The sequence below is a fragment of the Salvelinus fontinalis genome, chromosome 1 (assembly GCF_029448725.1).
Source record: "Salvelinus fontinalis isolate EN_2023a chromosome 1, ASM2944872v1, whole genome shotgun sequence".
Lineage (NCBI taxonomy): Eukaryota > Metazoa > Chordata > Actinopteri > Salmoniformes > Salmonidae > Salvelinus > Salvelinus fontinalis.
Genome location: NC_074665.1, coordinates 88,943,995 through 88,969,344, shown reverse-complemented (window position 1 = coordinate 88,969,344; position 25,350 = coordinate 88,943,995). Strand labels below are relative to the sequence as shown.

At 41.3% G+C, this 25,350-nt stretch overlaps 1 long non-coding RNA gene across 2 annotated transcripts; it reads right to left on the bottom strand.

Annotated features, from left to right (window-relative positions):
- Positions 1 to 12,605: 12,605 nt before the first annotated feature.
- On the bottom strand, positions 12,606 to 20,575 carry LOC129863401 (uncharacterized). Of its 2 annotated transcripts, none has more exons than XR_008760959.1 (3): positions 15,462 to 20,575; positions 13,161 to 13,190; positions 12,606 to 13,039 (listed from the first exon to the last, which is right to left on the bottom strand). It is a non-coding gene; the product is annotated as an uncharacterized LOC129863401 (long non-coding RNA). The 2 variants fall into 2 exon arrangements; XR_008760961.1 differs by lacking the exon at positions 15,462 to 20,575 and adding an exon at positions 13,344 to 15,451.
- Between the last annotated feature and the right edge of the window lie 4,775 nt (positions 20,576 to 25,350).

Here is a 25,350-nt window from a genome sequence, read left to right as displayed (position 1 = left end):
CCCATGCAGCCTTGTTTACAAGTACAAACACTGGAATGTGAGATGTAATCTACACCTCGATTAGGCTGATAAAAAGCGTCATTATTTTGTTTAATGATTTTCAATGTGAGTCATTATTTCTATATAGCCTACACTTTCTATTTCTGAACTTCTAACGCTAGTGAGACAGATGTGGCTTCATGACAATGATCAAAAGAGCAGCTGCTCACCGATTTGACAGTTCCAATGCAGTTCCACCCTGCAAAACATCAGCCATGCAGGTGTCGGCTATCGCTGGTAAACGCTTGATCTGGTTGAATATAGGCTTTAGACATTCATTAGGATGTAACGTATATTGATGAAATATATATATATATATATACCGTATATATTCTGAACAAAAATATAAACGCAACATACAGCAATTTCGGTTAGGACATCTACTTTGTGCATGACACAAGTCATTTTTCCAACAATTGTTTACAGACAGATTATTTCACTTATAATTCACGGTATCACAATTCCAGTGGGTGAGAAGTTTACATACACTAAATTGACTGTACCTTTAAACAGCTTGGAAAATTCCAGAAAATGATGTCATGGCGTTAGAAGCTACTGATAGGCTAATTGACATGATTTGAGTCAATTGGAGGTGTACCTGTGGTCTGAACAGTGTTGCCAACTTAGTGACTTTGTCGCTATATTTATCGAGTATTCAGACCCCTCTAGCTACACATTTTCAAAAAAGCGACTAGTGACAAATCTAGCGACCTTTTCTGGTGTTATTGGAGACTTTTGAAGACTCTGACGTGAAAGCACGTATCGTTCTTAGCCTTCTCAACGACGTGTTTCCTTACCTTTGATGAACTTCATCAAAATGCAGTCCTAGGAATCCCAGGTCCACAATAAATGCTTGATTTGTTCGATAATGTCCGTTATTTATGTCCAATTAGCTACTTTGGTTAGCGCGTTTGGTAAACAATTCCAAAGTCACAAAGCGCGTCCACTATAATGTGACGAAATGTCCAAAAGTTCCATAACAGTCAGTAGAAACATGTCAAACGATGTACTGAATCAATCTTTAGAATGTTGTTAACATACATCTTGAATAACGTTCCAACCGGAGAATTAGATTGACTTCAGTTGAGCGATGGAACGGAGCTGCCTATCACGTGAACGCGCGTGGTCAAAGCATGGTCAGCTCGTGGCAGTGGTGACTAATTCCTGTCTCCTTTGTCCCCCCTTCACATTAGAGTCATCAGACAAAGTTCTATTGACTGTTGACATCTAGTGGAAGCCGTAGGAAGTGAAAACTCATCAATATCTCGCTGTAATTTCAATGAGAGCTTGGTTGAAAATCTGCCACCCCAGAAGAATTCCAAACAGGAAGTGGAACTTCTCAGGTTTTTGCCTGCCATATGAGTTCTGTTATACTCACATACATAATTCAAACAGTTTTAGAGACTTCAGAGTGTGCAAATATTAGCAACTATGACTGAGGAGCAGGCCGTTTACTCTGTGCACCTGTAACGGCTGTCGTCCTCTTCTTCCTCGGAAGAGGTGTAGCAGGGATCGGACCAAGACGCAGCGTAGTTCGTGTTCAACATGTTTAATAAAAGACGATAAACGTGAACACTACACAAATACAAAATAACAAACGTGGCAAAACCAAAACAGTCCTATCTGGTGCAGAGAACACAAAGACAGAAGACAACCACCCACAAACCCCAACACAAAATAAGCTACCTAAATATGGTTCCCAATCAGAGACAATGACTAACACCTGCCTCTGATTGAGAACCATATCAGGCCATACATAGAAATGGACAAACTAGACACACAACATAGAATGCCCACCCAGCTCACGTCCTGACCAACACTAAAACAAAGAAAACACAAAATAACTATGGTCAGAACGTGACAGCACCTTTCATCCAAGCTACTCAATACTGCCCCTGCAGCCATAAGAAGTAAAAAAATAAAAATAAAAAAAATAAACGAAGTAACTCCACCAGAGTATCTCTTTTGGGTCACTGTTGCCGTTCCCAAGCCCGGATAAAGGAGGAGGGTTGGAATTGTGACATAAAAAAACAAGAATCGACAAGAAAGTTCATTTGTAGTTCTAAACATATTGGTGTTTGGGTGTTTTTTACTCACTTTTTGTCTCCCACAACGTTACTCCTCCCTTCTACAGCGTCCATCACAATTACATGCACATGGTCAATTATGCAAATTAGGTGATGATGTCATTTAGCGACTTCTAGCGACTTTTAGGACAGCCAATAGCTACTTTCCTTACTGAAGAGTTGGCAACACTGCCTGTGGATGTATTTCAAGGCCTGCCTTCAAACTCAGTGCTTCTTTGTTTAACATCATGGGAAATCCAAATAAATCAGCCAAGACCTCAGAAAAGAAGTTGTAGACCTCCACAAGTCTGGTTCATCCTTGGCAGCAATTTCCAAATGACTGAAGGTACCACGTTCATCTGTAGAAACAATAGTACGCAAGTATAAACACCATGGGACCACGCAGCCGTCAGGAGGGACTTGTGCACTTCACAAAATAGATGGTATCATGAGGCAGGAACATGATGTGGATATATTGAAGCAACATCTCAAGACATCAGTCAGGAAGTTAAAGCTTGGTCGCAAATGGGTCTTCCAAATGGAAAATGACCCCAAGCATACTTCCAAAGTTGTGGGAAAATGGCTTAAGGACAACAAAGTCAAGGTATTGGAGTGGCCATCACAAAGCCCTGACCTAAATCCTATAGAACATTTGTGGGCAGAACTGAAAAAGAGTGTGTGAGCAAGGAGGTCTACAAACCTGACTCAGTTACACCAGCTCTGTCAGGAGGAATGGGCCAAAATTCCCCCAACTTATTGTGGGAAGCTTGTGGAAGGCTACCTGCAATGTTTCACCCAAGTTAAACAATTTAAAGGCAATGCTACCAAATACTAATTGAGTGTATGTAAACTTCTGACCCACTGGGAATGTGACTAAAGAAATAAAAGCTGAAATAAATCATTCTCTCTACAATTATTCTGATATTTCACATCTTTAAAAAAAAAGTGGTGATCCTAACTGACCTAAAACAGGGAATTTTTACTAGGATTAAATGTCAGGAATTGTGAAAAACTGTGTTTAAATGTATTTGGCTAATGTGTATGTAAACTTTCAACTTCAACTGTATGTTATGAAGTAAGCTGTTGGTAGCCCATGTGCTAATCATTTGGTCTATTTTCACCTCTTAATGTTCGCCTAATGTTACTGTTCTGACTCGGTGCTACTGCACATGTAGCCTATAACCTGTTTCTGAGAAATGTAATCTATTGTAAGAAGTTTCATTGTCTGCTTATATGCCCCTTCATTTATCCTACTGTTCTGACTTGGTGTACAGGGGAAATACTGTAAGACCAGCCCATGTACTGCATTCAGTCACTGTACATTTCAAAAATGCTCAGCACATAGTTATATTGACTACGTCCGTCGTCGCTCGCTTATTAATGTCTTAATCGAAATTATGGCATGCCTCTTATCTGCTCATCATTCCCTTATGCTATAGTTTGTACATCTCATTTGTCAGTAGAAACCACATTTTTTTAAGCAAGTCAGCCATATCAGCTATGTTTGTTAAATAGGAAGTACACAAGGCTGAATTGTTTCACTGCCAGACAAGGCTCCGCTGATATGCAGGTGTAGCGGTGGTAAGGATTCACTCCATGGTGCTGGAAAGAAAGCTCTGCTGTTGGGACAGCTTTATGTGGGCCCTAACAGTTTGTGGGCACCACTTGTCGCCGTTGAAGTGCAATTAATGTATTGTTTAGTTTTGTGTTGTGTAGTGTCTTTGCTGGCACTTTTTTTTGTTGAGTTTGCCACACCAAGATTTACATACTAAAATCGCCACTGGAGACTGGAAGGGCAAAGGGGCATGTGCTCTGCACAGGTAAGTCCCCATCTGTGCACGTATCTGGTTGTATTGTTAGGGGGCAGCGCTCGGGGACTGTGTGTGGTTGTCCATGTGGGTGTTAGAGTGAGAAAGACTGAGGCGAGAACCAAATCAGTAAAAAGCAAAGCCCCCTTCATTATCGACGCCTTGCCAGACTCTGAAGGCAGGAAGAAAGCTTGGTGTTAGCCAGACTGTGTACTCCCCTGCTTCTGAAATTGCAACAATTTGTTGAGGTGGAGATTGAAGAGTGAAATTGAATTTAAAAATAACTGTGGCCTGACTTGATCATTTCAATTATTGTATGAATTATTTCACAACTATAGAAAGTTTTATTTTACCTTCTAGACTATACATTGACCTTTACGATGTTTAGTGTTTCATGGTCATTTAACGCTCTTTTAAACATGTCTGTTGGAACTGTTAGTCGGGAGCTTCATGAAATGGGATTCCATGGCCGAGCAGCCGCACCCAAACCTAAGATCACAATGCGCAATGCCAAGCGTCGGCTTGTGTGGTGTAAAGCTCGCCGCCATTGGACTCTGGAGCAGGGAAACACGTTCTCTGGAGTGTTGAATCACTCTTCACCATCTGGCAGACAAATCTGTGTTTGGCTCCGGATGCCAGGAGAACGCTACATTCCCCAGTGCATAGTGCTAACTGTACAGTTTGGTGGAGGAGGAATAATGGTCTGGGGCTGTTTTTCATGGTTCGGGCTAAGCCCCTTAGTTCCAGTGAACGGAAATCTTAAAACTACAGCATACAGTGACATTCGAGACAATTCTGTGCTTCCAAATTTGTGGCAACATTTTGGGGAAGGCCCTTTCCTGTTTCAGCATGACAATGCCCCTTGTAGAAAGCGAGGTCCATACAGAAATGGTTTGTCAAGATCGGTGTGGAAGAACTTTACTGGCCTGGTCAGAGCCCTGACGTCAACCCCATCAAACACCTTTGGGATGAATTGGAACGCCGACATCGAGCCAGGCCTAATGGCCCAACATTAGTGCCCAACCTCACTAATTATCTTGTGGCTGATTGGAAGCAAGTCCCTGCAGCAATGTTCCAACATCTAGTGAAAAGCCTTCCCAGAAGAGTGGAGGCTGTTATAGCAGCAAAGGGAGGACTAACTCCATATTAATGTCCATGAATTTGGAATATAATGTTCAACGAGCAGGTGTCCACGTACTTTTGGTCATGTAGTGTATAACACAAACATAAGGTTGCACACAATTCTGGTAACTTTCCAACTAATACAAGGTTTTACAGAATTCTTGGTTGTAGCATTCGGGATTTTCTGTTTGTTCCTGATTCCGGTAATCGTCCAAATTTGGGGAAAGTTACCAGTACAACCGTACATAGACCACTGCTCTTCCTTCTGCAACATTTGATACAACTAGTTATAATATTCTAAATAGATGTCACGCCTGCTCCTTCTCTCTGGCGCTCGAGGGCGCCAGGCTGCCCTTCATTACGCACACCTGTCACCATCATTACGTGCATCTGCGCTCATTGGACTCACCTGGACTCCTTCACGTTTGTTGATTGCCCCTCCTATATATGTCTGTTCCTCGGTTAGATCCCTGTGTCAGCATTATTGTCGTTATGTTTTCCCTGTCCAGACGCTGTCCTTGTTTGTTTCTTGTCGGTTTTTTAAAAGGTTAATTCCCTGTACTTGCTTCTTGTCTCCCAGTGTCTGTCCTTACAATAGAATTGTGTAGTTCATATTTGAGTAGGAGGTGTAAACATTCCTTGACTAATAGTTATACAAATGCAATGCAGGCCTACTCCAATTGAAGTTGATAAAGCTTGCCATTACATATACACCAATGCATTACAAATCCCATGCCATGAAAATAATGTCAGTGCTTTTCCATTAGCAATTGACATTTTAATTAAATGAACGACCGCACTGGAGGGAAATTACTCAAATACAAAAATGAAAAGCTAATTTCAAAGTCAGAACAAATCCAGCGTGAATATAAATAGATGGTCTTGGTAGTAATTTCAGACTAGATTAGCTAAATCTATGGTATGGTGATATACTGCCCTGAACAGGTTGCAAATTAATTTACAAGAGAAATCAATTCTTCCCCCTACTAAATACCACTATACAAGTTTGAAAGTACTGTATTGTAGCAGGTAAATGCTATTTTTAAAGCTTGCTAAAGGAACCACAAGTCATCTTTGTGCTCCTCACAGACTTCTACTAAAGTACATTAAGGGGATCGGACCCTTTTTTTCAATTTTCGCCTAAAGTGACATACCCAAATCTAATTGCCTATAACTCAGGCCCTGAAGAAGGATATGCATTTTCTTGGTACCATTTGAAAGGAAACACTTTGAAGTTTGTGGAAATGTGAAAGGAATGTAGGAGAATATAACACATTAGATCTGGTAAAATACAAAGAAAAAACTACAAAAAAATGATTTTTTTTGGTACCATCATCTTTGAAATGCAAGAGAAAGGCCATAATGTATTATTCCAGCCCAGGTGCCATTTAGATGTTGGCCACTAGATGGCAGCAGTGTATGTGCAAAGTTTTAGACCATTGCATTTCTGTTCAAAATGTTTACTGCCCAAATGTTCCTAATTTGTTTATTAATAACTTTTCACATTCAAAACTGTGCACTCTTTTCAAACAATAGCATGGTATTATTTCACTGTAATAGTTACTGTAAATTGTACAGTGCAGTTAGATTAACAAGAAGCTTAAGCTTTTTGCCAATATCACACATGTCTATGTCCTGGTAAATTTTCTTGTTACTTATAAACTCATGCTGATCGTATTAGCCTACGTTAGCTCAACCGTCCCGCAGGGGACCCACCAATCCTGAAGAAGTTTTAAGGGATAAATTGATAACAGCATTTTGAAACAGCTCATCTGCCATATCAGCCTGCCAGTTATCTTTAGGGCATTGGCGGCCTGTGTGTAATGTTAGTGCCTTTGTGAACAACGTGAGGGAATAAACGTATCTTAGCTAAGGCCCTGCTAAATTATGTTATGCTCGCTCAATCAGCCCTAGAGCTGGTGTTATAAACCTCAGTGTGTCTTGTAGATGTCATGCACCTGGAAAATGTGATTTCACAGGCAGTAGGACTTTTTTAAACCTCTGGCACTCTGCCCACGTCAATATGCCATCTTGGTTCAATCAGTTTTTCACCCAAACGGATGAGACAAGAAGCGTATACCTCTTTGTGAACCTGAGATTCATCTGTTCGAATGTTTTCCAATACTTAATATTGAGTTTAGAGAATCAAATCAAATCAAATCGTATTAGTTACATGTGGCGAATACAACAGGTGTAGACTTTACAGTGAAATGCTTACTTACGAGACCCTAACTGACAATGCAGTTTTAAAAATATGGATAAGAATAAGAAATAAAAGTAACAAGTAATTAAAGAGCAGCAGTAAAATAACAATAGCGAGACTATATACAGGGGGGTACCGGTACAGAGTCAATGTGCAGGAGCACCGGTTAGTCGAGGTAATATGTACATGAAGGTAGAGTTGTTAAAGTGACTATGCATAGATAACAACAGAGAGTAGCAGCGGTGTTAAAGAGAGGGGGGGGGGGGGGGGGGGGGGGCAATGCAAATAGTCTGTGTAGCCCTTTGATTAGCTGTTCAGGAGTCTTATGGCTTGGTGGTAGAAGCTGTTTAGAAGCCTCTTGAACCTAGACTTGGCGCTCCGGTACCGCTTGCTGTACGGTAGCAGAGAGAACAGTCTATGACTAGGGTGGCTGGAGTCTTTGACAATTTTTGGGCCTTCCTCTGACACCGCCTGGTATAGAGGACCTTGGTGGCAGGAAGCTTGGCCCCAGTGATGTACTGGGCTGTTTGCACTACCCTCTGTAGTGCCTTGCGGTCGGAGGCTGAGCAGTTGCCATACCAGGCAGTGATGCAACCAGTCAGGATGCTCTCAATGGTGCACCTGTAGAACCTTTTGAGTATCTGAGAACCCATGCCAAATCTTTTCAGTCTCCTGAGGGGGAATAGGTTTTGCCGTGCCCTCTTCACGACTGTCTTGGTGTGCTTGGACCATGTTAGTTTGTTGATTCAGCGCTACAGCCCAATTGAAATTTAAAGGCAAGGAAATTTAAAGGCAATGTTCCTGTGCTGACAGAGATTGCATTTATTGTAAACACTGCATACAGTGCTTTCAGAAAGTATTCACACCCCTTGACTTTTTCCACATTTTGTTGTGTTACAAGGTTGGACTAAAATGTATTTAATTGTCATTACTTGTCAACGATCTACACAAAATACTCTGTAATGTCAAAGTGGAAGAGAAAGAAATTTATGTAAAGAATTTATGAAAAATAAAATGCAAATATAACCTTGATTACATACGTATTCAACCCCCTGAGTCAATACATGTTAGAATCACCTCTGGCAGCAATTATAGCTGTGAGTCTTCCTGGGTAGGTCTCTAAGAGCTTTACACACCTGGATTGTACAATATTTGCACATTATTCTTCTAAAAAATCTTTAAGTTCTGTGCTTCAAATTCACAGCTCAGCTTGAATACTTATTGACTCAAGACATTTCAGCTTTTTATTAATTTGTAAAAATGTCTAAAAACATAATTCCACTTTGAGATTATTTAGGTATTGTGTGTAGGACAGTGACACAACATCTCTCTCTCTCTCTCTCTCTCTCTCTCTCTCTCTCTCTCTCTCTCTCTCTCTCTCTCTCTCTCTCTCTCTCTCTCTCTCTCTCTCTCTCTCTCTCTCTCTCTCTCTCTCTCTCTCTCTCTCTCTGTCTCTCTCTCTCTCTCTCTCAAAGCCAACTGACATTTACTCCTGAGGTGCTGACCTGTTGCACCCTCTACAGCCACTGTGATTATTATTATTTGACACTGCTGGTCATCTATGAACTTTTAAACATCTTGAAGAACGATCTAGCCTTAATGGCCATTTACTCTTATAATTTCCCCCAGGCCACCCCTCAGAGCCTGGTTCCTCTCTAGATTTCTGCCTTTCTAGGGAGTTTTTCCTAGCCACCGTGCTTCTACACCTGCATTACTAGCTGTTTGAGGTTTTAGGCTGGGTTTCTGTACAGCACTTCGAGATATTAGCTGATGTACGAAGGGCTATATAAAATAAACTTGATTGATTGATTGATTGTTTGGGGTTTTAGGCTGGGTTTCAGCATAAGCACTTTGTGACATCTGCTGATGTAAAAAGGGCTGTACAAATACATTTGATTTGATTCAGTTATACAGATTTAATAGAGACCTTAACCCCCTTATGCTTAGAGACCTTATGCTTCTGTATATATTTGAGGGTTCGATTACAGGCTCAAAATGGCCAGAAACAAAGACCTTTCTTCTGAAACTCGTCAGTCTATTCTTGTTCTGAGAAATGAAAGCTATTCCATGTGAGAAATTGCCAAGAAACTGAAGATCTCATACAACACTGTGTACTACTCCCTTCACAGAACAGCGCAAACTGGCTCTAACCAGAATAGAAAGAGGAGTGGGAGGCCCGGGTGCACAACTGAGCAAGAGGACAAGTACATTAGAGTGTGTAGTTTGAGAAACAGAGGCCTCACAAGTCCTTAACTGGCAGCTTCATTAAATAGTACCCACAAAACACCAGACTCAACGTCAACAGTGAAGAGGCGACTCCGGGATGCTGGCCTTCTAGGCAGATTTGCAAAGAAAAAGCCATATCTCAGACTGGCCAAAAAAAAGAAAAGATGAAGATGGGCAAAAGAACGCAGACACTGGACAGAGGAAATTTTGAAAAAAAGTGTTATGGACAGACAAATCTAAGTTTAAGGTATTCGGATCACAAAGAAGAACATTCGTAAGATGCAGAAAAAATTGAAAATATGCTGGAGGAGTGCTTGACGCCATCTGTCAAGCATGGTGGAGGCAATGTGATGATCTGGAGGTGCTTTGGTGGTGGTAAAGTGGAAGATTTGTACAGGGTAAAAGGGATCTTGAAGAAGGAAGGATATCACTCCTTTTTGCAATGCCATACCCTGTGGACGGCGCTTAATTGAAGCCAATTTCCTCCTACAACAGGACAATGACCCAAAGCACAGTTCCAAACTTTGCAAGAGCTATTTAGGGAAGAAGCTGGTATTCTGTCTATAATGGAGAGGCCAGCATAGTCACCGGATCTCAACCCTATTGAGCTGTTGTGGGAGCAGCTTGACCGTATGGTACATAAGAAGTGCCCATCAAGCCAATCCAATTTGTGGGAGGTGCTTCGGGCAGCATGGGGTGAAATCTCTTCAGATTACCAGATTACAAATTGCTGCAAATGGAGGATTCGTTGACAAAAGCAAATTTTGAAGGACACAATTATTATTTAAATTATAAATCATTATTTATAACCTTGTCAACATCTTGACTATATTTCCTATTCATTTTGCAACTCATTCATGTATGTATTCATGGAAAACAAGGACATTTTTAAGTGACCCCAAACTTTTGAACGGTAGTGTATATACTTTAGAGACCTAGATATTACAGGCAACATAATTACTATGGAGAATACTTTGTAGTGAAACCTCATGATCTTGCTCCCACTATCTACTTGGCTTTATTGCGTACATATTTCCAAGCTTGGGAAAATGGAAAACATTAAGAATAACGTAATCTGGCCTCAGGGATGCCCAGTGGGACAGAAAAGGCTGCAGCATCCCAATGTGTTCAGCCCTGACACAGCAGAAATAGCATCGCCACATCCATGATTCAAACTGTAGGGGCAGCTGGCGGGGACAGCTGGTGAGGACTTACCCCAGCCAGCTAGGTGATGTTCCTGCCAATTGGCACTCATACACTTCACAGGAGACTTCCCCAGCAGTGGGGGCACCAAGACGTAATCTCTCCCTCTCTCTCCATTCAATGTTGAATCATCAATGTCCTCTCTTCCGCTCACCTGGGGATATTTGACACAACATGAGAGAGACCATGACAGTCTGGCCCTCATCTTAAACCCTGTAACGGCAACCTAATTTTAATCAATGCAAAAATGTAATATTGGTTTGCACGACTTTCTCCCCAAAAACAAATCTGATGGGAGGCATTACACTTTTAAACCTCTTAGATTGTTGAATTACTTTTTTTAAATCATACTTTCCTCTGACAAGGTTAGCTTTAATAACAAGGTACCCGTTGCCATGTACCTCCATTTCCTTGGCAAAGAAATGCTAATGAAACCAACCAGCCATTTTTTCTGTAGGGCAACAGTAGGGCAACACATGTCAAAGTAATGGTTCTGTGTGGGCGTTTGAATGGTCAGATGTAGTGTGTGGGTGGACAAGATAATGATGTGAATATTTTCAACCAGAACCAACATAACCATTACAGTTTAATAGACAATAGATGAAATGGCCAAGAATAGACAGGGCGATAACTTTCTACATGAAGAAACTAGCAGGAATACTGAAGCTAAACCACTGACTTCCTGTATGTAACTAGAACTGCATGACTCTGTCCCTCCACATGTTCCCCTCAAACTGGGAGTAAAAAGAGAATTTTCAGTCCCACATCTTCAGCGAATGAAGCTATCACCCCAGAATAATACAGATTATTGCCCCCACAATAATAATCTCACTGGTTGACAGGGAAACACTGGATAGGTTGAAAAGCACCTCGTATGCTGCACCTTTGTGCAATTAAATCCTAACCTTTTCTGAAACCAGTCATGCAGACCTGGGTCAAATATGTATTTCAGACATTTTCAATATTTTTGCTTGATTAAGCTTATCAGACACAATAGAAACAATGACTCTGTGCATTTTAATCAACTATGCTGGCTATAGTTGGAGGAAAGGGTTGTACAAATTCAACAAAATTACTGACTAAGCCCACAGGTAACTACCTAGCCAATTATTTTATTAGAGATGTTCACCAGTTCAATACACATGCCAGAGACTCTAACATTGATTGTTTCAAACATCTTTCTGTATACCAGCACAGTGGAGTGGAACAAAACCACAACAACAAGGAATTATTTTTAAAAGAATGTCAAAATCTGGCTTATGACTGAATGCTCATAGCAGCTCAGTAGCGTCTGTTTATGTCTGTATAGGTAATTATATCATGTATTGAACCATGCACTATAAGATGTCTGCAATGGAAATAAGTAATTTACTTTTTAATGTATGTCCTGTCTGTATATTTTTTCATTTACATTTGTCATTTAGCAGACGCTGTTATCCAGAGCGACTAACAAGGGTTAAGTGCCTTGCTCAAGGGCACATAGACAGATTTTTCACTTAGCCGGCTAAGGGATTCGAACCAGAAACTTTTTGGTTTTAAACCCAATGCTTTTAACAGTTAGGATACCTGCTGCAAATCAACTCAATCAAATAATTCCAAAAGTGCACTCATGCCAGGCAAGATTAATCATGTGAACCTCAACTATTGACATATTCCACCCAGGTCTGTGGTCATATCACTCTCTAGCCAGTTTTCTGGGCATTAGGCCTAATTTGATATAATCTGTTAAAGGAACACACTCTCAGATTGACAGAAACTTTATTCAGAAACAGTAACTGTTTAGATAGCTGTTGATAATGAGCTCTTATATGGGTGCAATGTACAGAACATTTTACAATTATCATTCTCAAACCTCACTGTCAGTTGTAACCACAAGATAATGGCGGTACGGTAAAAATTTAAATTTGGGGGGGACAAATAAGGACACCTGACCACAACCACTTTATCCCAATGTTTATTTTCTATGCAAATATCACACTGATGGGAAACTTATACATTGTTCATAAACATTGCTTCCGTGTCATGCATCTCGAGCCTCAAGCTTCTTATCAACAATGGATAAATATGGACAGCCGGACAGTAAAAACACAATGTTCTACATATTCTCAGTTGAAGTCCTTAGCCTAGGAATTGTCAGGTTTTTCCGAAGGTGGGTGAGATGAGATTGAAGCGCACTCGAGCTTTGCTCTCTTTCTCAGCAACAGAGAAGTAATTCAACAGATCAAAGTGACCCATATATGAACAGTATGAGTCCCGATGTTGGTTCACCAACCACTCCCACTTCCTGGTGTCCGCATAGCCTGTTCCAATGTATTTAGATTGAAGATGCTCCAACTGGCTGTGAATGTTGTCTGTCATCTTCAGGCAAATGTCTGGAGAAGGAAGGAAAATTATTTCAGTGCATATAGCTGTTATTTAGTCAATGTTACAACCTTAGCAATAGACATTTTTGTAATTTGCTTTGTATAGCCAGAAACTGTCCTTTAAACTTACTCTGCCGGTTGTCCACGTTTGGTCCTTATGCTGTTGGAAATTTAACACAAAAAAACAGGAGAGTTTTATCAAACATATTTTTACTGCCATTATGATTTATTTCACCCAACAGACGCAAAACCATGTAAACACCTGAATGAGCTTGGCTAGTACACATGCATCGTGTGCATGTATTTAGCTTACATTGTGGGTGTATAACGGACATCACGCTGCTTGCTTAGCGAGTATCGCTTCCACCGGATTCGGCTCACACCGGATTCGGCTCAAACTAAATTCGAACCCAGGAACTCTGCCTTGCTAGCATACGAGACCACCCAACCAGTCGATCCACGTGAAAAGCTAGCTATTTGGCGGCGCAAGTGGAGACACTTCAGGCTGAGGAGTGAGTTTCACATCCCCATGTGCTACATTCACCCCTCAAACTTACTCCAGAGCGACCGAGTGCAACTGTAGATCTGAGTCAAGGCACCATCTGTTAGCGACATCACAATGCTTGCTTAGCGAGTACTACTTCCTCCTAATTTGGCTCACAACCAGGACCTCTGCCTTGCTAGAACATGTGACCGCCCTCCGGAAACGTCATAGCAGTCGCACAAAGTGAAAAGCTAGCTATTCAGCTGCGCAAGTGGAGACACTTCAGGCTGAGGAGTGAGCTTCACACATCCCCATGTGCTATACTCTCATGCCTCAGGTGATCAACAAACCCTGAGAGCCACACACTGACCCGCCTTTTGAAGTGTGATATTAACTACGGCATAATAAGGAAAACGAGGAAAGTTCAAATGACAGTTTTCAACATTCTAGGGTGTCCAATCAAAAACGCATATGTTAATTGTGTAGATCAGAGATGGGCAACTCCAGTCCTTAGGGGCCTGATTGTTGTCACACTTTTCCTCCAGCCCCAGCTAACACAACTGACTCCAATAATAATCAACTGGCTACCTAACAGGCTCACTCTCCCATTGAACTCTTATTCTTTCCTCTGGAATCCGCAGAACATACAAAAATAGCTACAAATATTAAAATGTATTTAAAAATGTATGGTATTGAAAAACCATCCCTTGGCTATTTCCAAATACCCTGGCATACGGTATCGTAGGCCAATTTTATTGCTTCTTTAATCAGGACAACAGCCTGTTTCGTAACCTAATACAGTACATCCAATAATAATTACTGAGCTTTGTTGACATAGCGGTGCAGGTTTCTCGTAACAACTCTTGAGGATTTTACATTTTGTGGTCGTCGTCTTAAATGTTGTTTCTGTGGGTTGCAAAATTAGCATGACATGAGCTGAATTAAATATAAAAGGCTTTGACATTTTACAGAGATGCTTGTTTTTGTGAGAAATCTTCCAAACAGGAAATTCGATTTAATATGAAAGCGTATACTAAAATATGACATGTCATGTCTCAAAATCTATTAGTCCATCTTACGTCCTAGCCTCTATTGTTTTAAGTGAATACCTGCAGTCAATTTGTGCAATACGTTAGGAGATAAAGCTGATCACATTCTTAATTTCACCTGTCACATTATTTGACATTGTGAAGATGACTTAGTTCCCCAGAACAGTTGAGCCAGTCAAGGGTTCGTTTGTAAATAGCACAACAGGAGAAAGCGGGAGCCGGTGAGCCCTTGTGTGTATTGACAGGGGTTGTGTTTTATATTGAAAATTACGTTTTTTGTTTTTGTTTCAATAGAGTGATCAGGGACGTGCAACTACAGTTTTCCTTCACAGAAAATACATTAGTGCAACATTTGAAATAAAATAGCTTCCTTTTTATCAGATGACAACAGAAGTGTAATAGTATTTTGGCTGACAGCCACACAAGTAAACATGGCTTACAATGCAGAAACGATACATGGCCATCATATTTCTAATGTTTAGCCCTATCATAGAAAGACTTTAGCCAGTTACATTTCCTAATGTTTTGCTTAAAGTTAATCTTGCGTAAAAAATATATATACAGTATATATATATATATAAATAGGCTGGCTACACAGAGAAACATACAGGAGAAAAGTAGCTACACATCATTCAGAGCGCTGTCTGCTGATAGAATGCCTGTTCATGAATTCTCAGAGTTTAGAAGTGCAAAATTAGTCTGATGCCGAGCAGAAATTACAATAACAAGAATTTTAGATCTGTGTTAACAAAACGCAGCAAGATATTACTTATGGGTTTTAAGTGGCTAAATTAATAAGGTGACAGGGCATCATATTGTGTTAGCTTTCTGCCGTGTTTGAGAAGTCAAAGCCCTTTGGATTAGTTATTTGTACAGCTGCCACTGCTATCTTGATTACCTTGCGTTTTTCTCCTCTCAGTTCTCCATGGTCTTCTCCTCCCCCCTCTTCTCCAAGCAGTCTGGCCCGTTTCCCTAGCAACTCCAGACTACACACAGACACAGCCTGTAGACATGTTGTTAGAGAGCCAGTACTGCATGCGTCAAAACTTTCTTCATTTGCACAATGTTGCTTGTTCAAATTCGCTTGTAAATGTCCAAACTCACCAAAAACAACATTCTTCAGTTTTTTCTTCAGTTTCTTGGCAATTTCTCGCATGGAATAGCATTCATTTCTCAGAACAAGAATAGACTGGCGAGTTTCAAAAGAAAGGTCTTTGTTTCTTGCCATTTTGAGCCTGCAATCGAACCCACAAATGCTGATGCTCCAGATACCCAACTAGTCTAAAGAAGGCCAATTTTATTGCTTCTTTAATCAGGACAACAGTCTTCAGCTGTGCTAAACATAATTGCAAAAGGGTTTTCTAATGATCAATTAGCCTTTTAAAATTATAAACTTGGATTAGCTAACACAACATGCCATTGGAACACAGGAGTGATGGTTGCTGATAATGGACATCTATACACCTATTCTTATTCCATAAGAAATCAGCCGTTTCCAGCTACAATAGTCATTTACAACGTCTACACTGTATTTCTGATCAATTTAATGCTATTTTAAATGGACAAAAAAAATTGTTTTTCTTTCAAAAACAAGAACATTTCTAAGTGACCCCAAACTTTTGAATGATAGTGAATGTATAACTTTATGACCTGGATTGACTGTCTTCATTTATTTTCGTTTGCGCTTGTTAGCATATTTAGCTAGCAGCTTTCATGGAAATTCGCTATTACTTTTTTGCATTTTATTGCCCCCATTTGTGTACTAAACCGGTAACACCATAAATCCCAGGGTGAGAAGGACTGTATGATGATATGAAAAATTCAAATCTGGAAAAATACCCTACTGATTGATTCAGAATTGTCTTTCAAGCAAAAACGACAAGAATTCAGTAGCTACAGCCTTACAATCGATAAAAACATAGCATTTTTTTAAAATTTTACCTTTATTTAACCAGGTAGGCCAGTTGAGAACAAGTTCTCATTTACAACTGCGACCTGGCCAAGAGAAAGCAAAGCAGTGCGACAAAAACAACACAGAGTTACACAAACAAACGTACAGTCAATAACACAAAATAAAAATAGAAAGATCTATGTACAGTGTGTGCAAATGTAGAAGATTAGGGAGGTAGGCAATAAATAGGCCACAGAGGCAAAAATAATTACAATTTAGCATTAACACTGGAGTGATAGATGTGCAGATGATGATGTGCAAGTAGAGATACTAGGGTGCAAAAGAGCAAGAGGGTAAGTAATAATATGGGGATGAGGTAGTTGGGTGTGTTATTTACAGATTGGCTGTGTACAGGTACAGTACAGGTAAGCTGCTCTGACAGCTGATACTTAAAGTTAGAGAGGAAGATATAAGACTCCAGCTTCAGATATTTTTGCAATTCGTTCCAGTCATTGGCAGCAGAGAACTGGAAGGAAAGGCGGCCAAAGGAAGTGTTGGCTTTAGGGATCACCAGTGAAATATACCTGCTGGAGTGCGTGCTACAGGTGGGTGTTGCTATGGTGACCAGTGAGCTGAGATAAGGCAGGGCTTTACCTAGCAAAGACTTATAGATGACCTGGAGCTAGTGGGTTTGGTGATGGATATGTAGTGAGGGCCAGCCAACGAGAGCATACAGGTCGCAGTTGTGGGTAGTATATGGGGCTTGGTGATAAAACGGATGGCACTGTGATAGACTACATCCAGTTTTCTGAGTAGAGTGTTGGGGGCTATTTTGTCGAGGATCGGTAGGATAGTCAGTTTTACGAGGGTATGTTTGGCGGCATGAGTGAAGGAGGCTTTGTTGCAAAAAAGGATTACGATTCTAGATTTAATTTTGGATTATAGATGCTTAATGTGAGTCTGTAAGGAGAGTTTACAGTATAACCAGACACCTAGGTATTTGTAGTTGTCCACATATTCTAGGTCAGAACCGTCCAGAGTAGTGATGCTAGTCGGGCAGGAGAGTGCGGGCAGCGATCGGTTGAAGAGCATGCACTTAGTTTTACTAGCATTTAAAAGCAGTTGGAGGCCACGGAAGGAGTGTTGTATGCTGTTGAAGCTTGTTTGGAGGTTTGTTAGCACAGTGTCCAAAGAAGTGCCAGATGTATACAGAATGGTGTCGTCTGCGTAAAGGTGGATCAGAGAATCACCAGCAGCAAGAGCGACATCATTGATGTATACAGAGAAAAGAGTCCCCGAGAATTGAACCCTGTGGACACTGCCAGAGGTCCGGACAACAGGCGCTCTGATTTGACACACTGAACTCTATCTGAGAAGTAGTTGGTGAACAAGGCGAGGCAGTCATTTGACAAAACCAGTGAATTTAAAATGTTTCCCATCTATCTTTCTGTGCCTCAGCTAATTATTTGCTGCAGTTTATCACTAGATTAACTCATCAACACCAAAAATAACATTACAATGTAACCAAACTCACATGTATGCCTACCTGGAGGTAAGCTATACTGAACAAAAATATAAACGTAACAAGTAGTGTTGGTCCCATGTTTGTTTCATGAGCTGAAATACAAGATCCCAGAAATTTTCCATAAGCACAAAAAAAAGTATTTCTCAAGTGAAATGTGCACAAATTTGTTTACATCCCTGTTCATGAGCATTTCTCATTTGCCAAGATAATCAATCCACCTGACAGGTGTGGCAAATCAAGAACCTGATTAAACAGCATGATCGTTACACAGGTGGACCTTGTGCTTGGGACAGGGCATAAAATGTACTTTTTGGTCCACCAGCCACAATGGCAAGTAGATCAAAAAAATATACCAGCCACTCAGACCTTTTACCAGACAAGATTACACCAACAAAACACAGAGAAATGGATAATAATGTTTTGTAATGTTTAGAAAACAAATGTATTACTAGTAAGAAGTAATGTGGTATATTGTTTTTCATTTTTGTGACCAAAATATGTTCTGTCAGAACTATGAAAACAGCTACTGCATAATTTATTTTACTATAAATGCTTGCACTGTCAGAAACGATCTCGGGGAAGCTCATCTGTGTGCTCATCGTCCTCACCAGTGTCATGACCTAACTTCAGTTCGCCGTCACAACTAACTTCAATGGGCAAATGCTCAACTTCGATGGCCACTGGCACACTGGAGAAGTGTGCTCTTCACAGATGAATCCCAGTTTCAACTGTACCAGGCAGATGGCAGACAGCATGTATGGCGTCATGTGGGTGAGTGGTTTGCTGATGTCAACGTTGTGAACAGAGTGACCCATGGTGGGGGTAGGATTATGGTATTGGCAGGCATAGGATACGGACAATGAACACAATTTTATTTTATTGATGGCAATTTGAATGTACAGAGACTGTGACAAGATCCTGAGGCCCATTGTCGTTTCATTCATCCACCGCCATCACTTTATGTTTCAGCATGATAATGCACTGCCACATGTCGCAAGCATCTGTACACAATTCCTGGAAGCTGAAAATGTCACAGTTCTTCCATGGCCTGCATACTCACCAGACATGTCACCCATTGAGCATGTTTGGGATGCTCTGGATCAACGTGTACGACAGCATGTTTCAGTTTCCGCCAATATCCAACAACTCATCACAGCCATTGAAAAGGAATGGACAACAGCCTGATCAACTCTATGTGAAGGAGATGTGTCACGTTGCATAAAGCATATGGTGGTCACACCAGATACTGACTGGTTTTCTGATCCATGCGCCCACCTTTTTTGAAAGGTATCTGTGACCAACAGATGCATATCTGTATTCCCAGTCATGTGAAATCCATAGATTAGGGCCTAATGAATTTATTTCAATTGACTTACATTTATATTTTTGTTCAGTGTATGTTATTAGACTAGTAGCTTTCTATGTTACATTTCAGACTTAAGATGAAATCACATGGAGACGCCCGTCAACGGCATGATAGTTGCGTGCGAGAGTAGCGAGCGTCAATTCACATACACTGTGTAGCGTTTGCCAACATCATTAAAATCCTTAATGAACAGTTTGTATTTGTTTACTACTATACGTATCGTATCACTTGAGAGTTCTTGCTGTGAGTTCCTTTTGACCTTAGATGTCCTACGGGAGCCACTGTACCTGGGCTGATAGCCTATTTGACTGATAAACCTTAGTTTACAGACCAATATATGTTAAACTACATTGTTAGTTTACTTAGCATAGGGAAGATCATAATTACTTTTCTACAAATGACCCATGCAATTTATCCGCTTATGTTACCAGCGTGGCACCGCGTAGATGCGAGAAAAATAGACTTGATGCACAATGATGCCATTTGAATTTAGCTTTAGTGTGCGTCTGTGTTAAGCTGTGTGTGTGTGTCTGTGTTAGTCTATGTGTGATGTGGTGTGTGTTGGTAGGGGTGCTTTGTGAGAGTGGAGATGTGTGGTGTACGTATTAAGTATCTAATTTGCATAACGCAGAAAACCTGTATTATAATTTCATGAATTGTTTCCAATTGTTACAAACTACATTTTGCATAACAATGATATGACCACCCTACCTTGAAATATTGCACAAAAATGGTTGAATTTAAGAATCTAGAAAGGTAATTTAGTGCCATTATTGACTAGGGATTAATATTCACCTGTCTGCAACTGTTGACTTTTCTGGTAACTTGAAAATAAGATCTCAACAATTGTAAATCCTATCCTCATGAAATAAAATGGTGTGTGTTCTCTATAACATACAAAGTATAACACCAGAACCAATGTTTCATTTAGCCCCATAACACCCTACCCTAAACATTGTGGCTATACAAGGCAATTGCTTCCTGGCTGATGTTTTGGTCACTTTTGAATGCTGGCGGTGCTCTCACTCTAGTGGTAGCATGAGACGGAGTCTACAACCCACACAAGTGGCTCAGGTAGTGCAGCTCATCCAGGATGGCACATCAATGCGAGCTGTGGCAAGAAGGCTTGCTGTGTCTGTCAGCGTAGTAACCAGAGCATGGAGGCGCTACCAGGAGACAGGCCAGTACATCAGGAGACGTGGAGGAGGCCGTAGGAGGGCAACAACCCAGCAGCAGGACCGCTACCTCCGGCTTTGAGCAGGAGGAGCACTGCCAGAGCCCTGCAAAATGACCTCCAGCAGGCCACAAATGTGCATGTGTCAGCATATGGTCTCACAAGGGTTCTGAGGATCTCATCTCGGTACCTAATGGGAGTCAGGCTACCTCTGGCGAGCACATGGAGGGCTGTGCGGCCCCACAAAGAAATGCCACCCCACACCATGACTGACCCACCGCCAAACCGGTCATGCTGGAGGATGTTGCAGGCAGCAGAACGTTCTCCACGGCGTCTCCAGACTCTGTCACGTCTGTCACATGTGCTCATGTGCTCAGTGTGAACCTGCTTTCATCTGTGAAGAGCACAGGGCGCCAGTGGCGAATTTGCCAATCTTGGTGTTCTCTGGCAAATGCCAAACGTCCTGCACGGTGTTGGGCTGTAAGCACAACCCACACCTGTGGACGTCAGGCCCTCATACCACCCTCATGGAGTCTGTTTCTGACCGTTTGAGCAGACACATGCACATTTGTGGCCTGCTGGAGGTCATTTTGCAGGGCTCTGGCAGTAATCCTCCTTGCACAAAGGCGGAGGTAGTGGTCCTGCTGCTGAGTTGTTGCCCTCCTACGGCCTCCTCCACGTCTCCTGATGTACTGGCCTGTCTCCTGGTAGCGCCTCCATGCTCTGGACACTACGCTGACAGACACAGCAAACCTTCTTGCCACAGCTCGCATTGATGTGCCATCCTGGATGAACTGCACTACCTGAGCCACTTGTGTGGGTTGTAGACTCCGTCTCATGCTACCACTAGAGTGAGAGCACCGCCAGCATTCAAAAGTGACCAAAACATCAGCCAGGAAGCATAGGAACTGAGAAGTGGTCTGTGGTCACCACCTGCAGAATCACTCCTTTATTGGGGGTTTCTTGCTAATTGCCTATAATTTCCACCTTTTGTCTATTCCATTTGCACAACAGCATGTGAAATTTATTGTCAATCAGTGTTGCTTCCTAAGTGGACAGTTTGATTTCACAGAAGTGTGATTGACTTGGAGTTACATTGTGTTGTTTAAGTGTTCCCTTTATTTTTTTGAGCAGTGTATAAATCACATACAATTCTAGATATAACAAAAACAATTAAAAAAACTTCCTTGTGAATGTGAACCAAGGTCTTATTGATTATTTTGTCTGTATTTAATCCTAATTCATATTTCATCAAGTGCAAAGGCCTCCATTTTGGGGTCCATCTAAATGTCCACTGTCCATAAAATCTCGAGGCCTAACTTTCACAAGCCAAGAGAGGAAGTGATCTGTATTGGGCACTGATCTACTGTAAACTGTGTGAACCTGATGCGAACAAGGTATGCCACCATAACCACCTATATATCAAGAATATTGATGCATAAAGCTATCATCATTTTTATTACACGCCAACATTGATATTTATGAGAACTCATCTGAGAGGGAACTGTTGCTTCAATCATAATCACAGTAACAGAAGGCTGCTGTGATTCAACTATGAGAAATATATCTGTTTCGAGCACAGTTTTGTGATCAATTACTGTTGTCACACAGGTTGTAAAACCTTATCACAATATAAACATCACATACATTTATTGAAGGCCATGAAAGTCTTTCATTTTCACTTTGCTGAAAATAGACAATCCAATTAAAATGAGAGAGAGCGGGGCCTGTGTTGCTCTTTCAATGTGCTCGTGTTTTCTGGAGTGTCACTGAAACTGGAGTGTACTTTTGTGATGGGGACTGTGTTGCCATAGTAATGAAACATACAAGGCTCTTAGAGCAAGACGAATAATGCCAGAACTATTACCTAACTTTCTTCTGTGCCTTACAATGTTTGTACCATGTTTGTGCTGCTACCATGTTGTGCTTCTGCCATGTTGTGTTGCTACCATCTTGTTGTCGTGCTGTGTTGCTACCATGTTGTTGTCGTGTTGTTGTCTAAGGTCTCTCTTTATATAGCGTTGTAGTGTCTCTCTTGTCGTGATGGATGTTTTGTCCTACGTTTACATTTTTAATCCCAGGCCCCGTTCCCACAGGAGGCATTTTGCCTCTTGGTAGGCCCTCATTGCAAATAAGAACTTGTTAAATTGACTTGCCTAGTTAAATAAAGGTTCAATCAAATAATTTACAAATTCTCAGAATCCCATTTAACTCACTGTAGTATTTACCACCAACTAAGAGTTTCTTCTGTCTCCAAGGGAACATAATGTACACTCTTAGAAAAAAGGATTCCAAATGGGTTCTTTGGCAGTCCCCATAGGATAACTTTTTTGGTTTCAGGTAGAACACTCTGTGTAAAGGGTTGTACATTAAACCCAAAAGATTTCCACATGGAACCAAAAAAGGTTCCACAAAGGGTTAACAGCCGAATAACCCTTTTAGGTTCTAGATAGCACCTTTTATTCTGAGAGTGTAGGAGCAGAAGATGCAGGTGTTGACTCTAAATGAACACTGATTGCCTCTCTAAATGGTTTAATTGTACTGTAAGTGCTTTTTGGAGAAATGCCAGAACTTTGAAAGGTAATACACATTCATATTTCATACCCGGGTTCCCGGGTGGCGCAGTGGTCTAGGGCACTGCATCGCAGTGCTAGCTGCGCCACCAGAGTCTCTGGGTTCGCGCCCAGGCTCTGTCGCAGCCGGCCGCAACCGTGGGGCGACGCACAATTGGCATAGCGTCGTCCGGGTTAGGGAGGGTTTGGCCGGTAGGGATATCCTTGTCTCAGTATGTAAAATGTAATAAAATGTATGCACTCTACTGTAAGTCGCTCTGGATAAGAGCGTCTGCTAAATGACTAAAATGTAAAAAAATGTAAATATTTCATATATGCTCACACACTTCTGAAATGAGATTTGGATCAATAGCCTGCCCTTCATATTCAAACATTTTACACCGTTTTATAGATTTGCTTTATGTAAATATACGTCATACTTGCAATATAAACTAAATAAAGAATACTTCATTGATATAAATTGATGCAATTGGAAAGAAACTCAGTCATGTGCTTTTTATGAGAGGCGAACAGATTCTTTGGCAACGACTAGAGTGCTTAATATAGTGCCTAGATGGCTCTGGGTTTGGTGGGCATACAGCTTCCTTTCAGGTTCTTACAAGCTGCCCATAACACAAGTCTCTCTGTCAACAGAGAGTTCAGGATACATGGCTTAGTGCTGGACTAAGTGTGTGTGTGTGTGTGTGTGTGTGTGTATGTGTGTGTGTGTGTGTGTGTGTGTGTGTGTGTGTGTGTGTGTGTGTGTGTGTGTGTGTGTGTGTGTGTGTGTGCCACTCTGACTGGAAAATTATCCTGTGCTTGGCGGTCTGCTTGAGTGGTGGGTCCCAAAACCACCAACAAGCCTGCTTCATCAGACAGAGAAGAGACTTGATCTTACCATTCAGTTGGATGTATTGGTCCAGAACCTTCTAACAATGGTAGTGATTTCCAGTTACTCATAGTTAAAAGAATAAAAACAAATGCCATGAATTATGAGTGTGATGTACTGTAGTATCTAAAGTGCTGCAGTGGTTGAGCGATGTTCCTCAAACAAGGTGCTTTCTTCAGCCGGCAGGCACGGAGCCTGTAGGGGGGAGATTATTACAGTCTCCTCCATTATGACATACTGTACTACTGCCTTTGACATACTCCTCAGGCGGCCTCATTCAGTAGGGAAATGCAATTTTCCCCTCACTGAGATTGGGTGATGAGCTGGCTATTTCTCGAAGTGTAAAATTTGTTACGGTTCAGTACCTTCTAAAAGCAGAGTGGGAAGTGAGTACATAGACTGAGTGGTTTCTCTCAGGAATAAATGTTTTTTTTTATATATATATTTGATATAAAGATAAAGTACTGTATAATGTATCTGGAGATACAGTATATCACAAAAGTGAGTACACCCCTCACATTTTTGTGAATATTTGAGTATATCTTTTCATGTGACAACACTGAAGAAATGACACTTTGCTACAATGTAAAGTAGTGAGTGTACAGCTTGTATAAGTGTAAATTTGCTGTCCCCTCAAAATAACTCAACACACAGCCATTAATGTCTAAACCGCTGGCAACAAAAGTGAGTACACCCCTAAGTGAAAATGTCCAAATTGGGCCCAATTAGCCATTTTCCCTCCCCGGTGTCATGTGACTCATTAGTGTTACAAGGTCTCAGGTGTGAATGGGGAGCAGGTGTGTTAAATATGGGGTTATCGCTCTCACACTCCCTCATACTGACTGGTCACTTGAAGTTCAACATGGCACCTCATGGCAAATAAATCTCTGAGGATCTGAAAAAAATTATTGTTGCTCTACATAAAGATGGCCTGGGCTATAAGAAGATTGCCAAGACCCTGAAACTGAGCTGCAGCATGGTGGCCAAGACCATACAACGGTTTAACTGGACAGGTTCCACTCAGAACAGGCCTCGCCATGGTCGACCAAAGAAGTTGAGTGCACGTGCTCAGCGTCATATCCAGAGGTTGTCTTTGGGAAATTGACGTATGAGTGCTGCCAGCATTGCTGCAGAGGTTGAAGGGGTGGGGGGTCAGCCTGTCAGTGCTCAGACCAAATGCCGTGCACTGCATCAAATTGGTCTGCATGGCTGTCGTCCCAGAAGGAAGCCTCTTCTAAAGATGATGCACAAGAAAGCCCGCAAACAGTTTGCTGAAGACAAGCAGACTAAGGACATGGATTACTGGAACCATGTCCTGTGGTCTGATGAGACCAAGATAAACTTATTTGGTTCAGATGGTGTCAAGCGTGTGTGGCGGCAACCAGGTGAG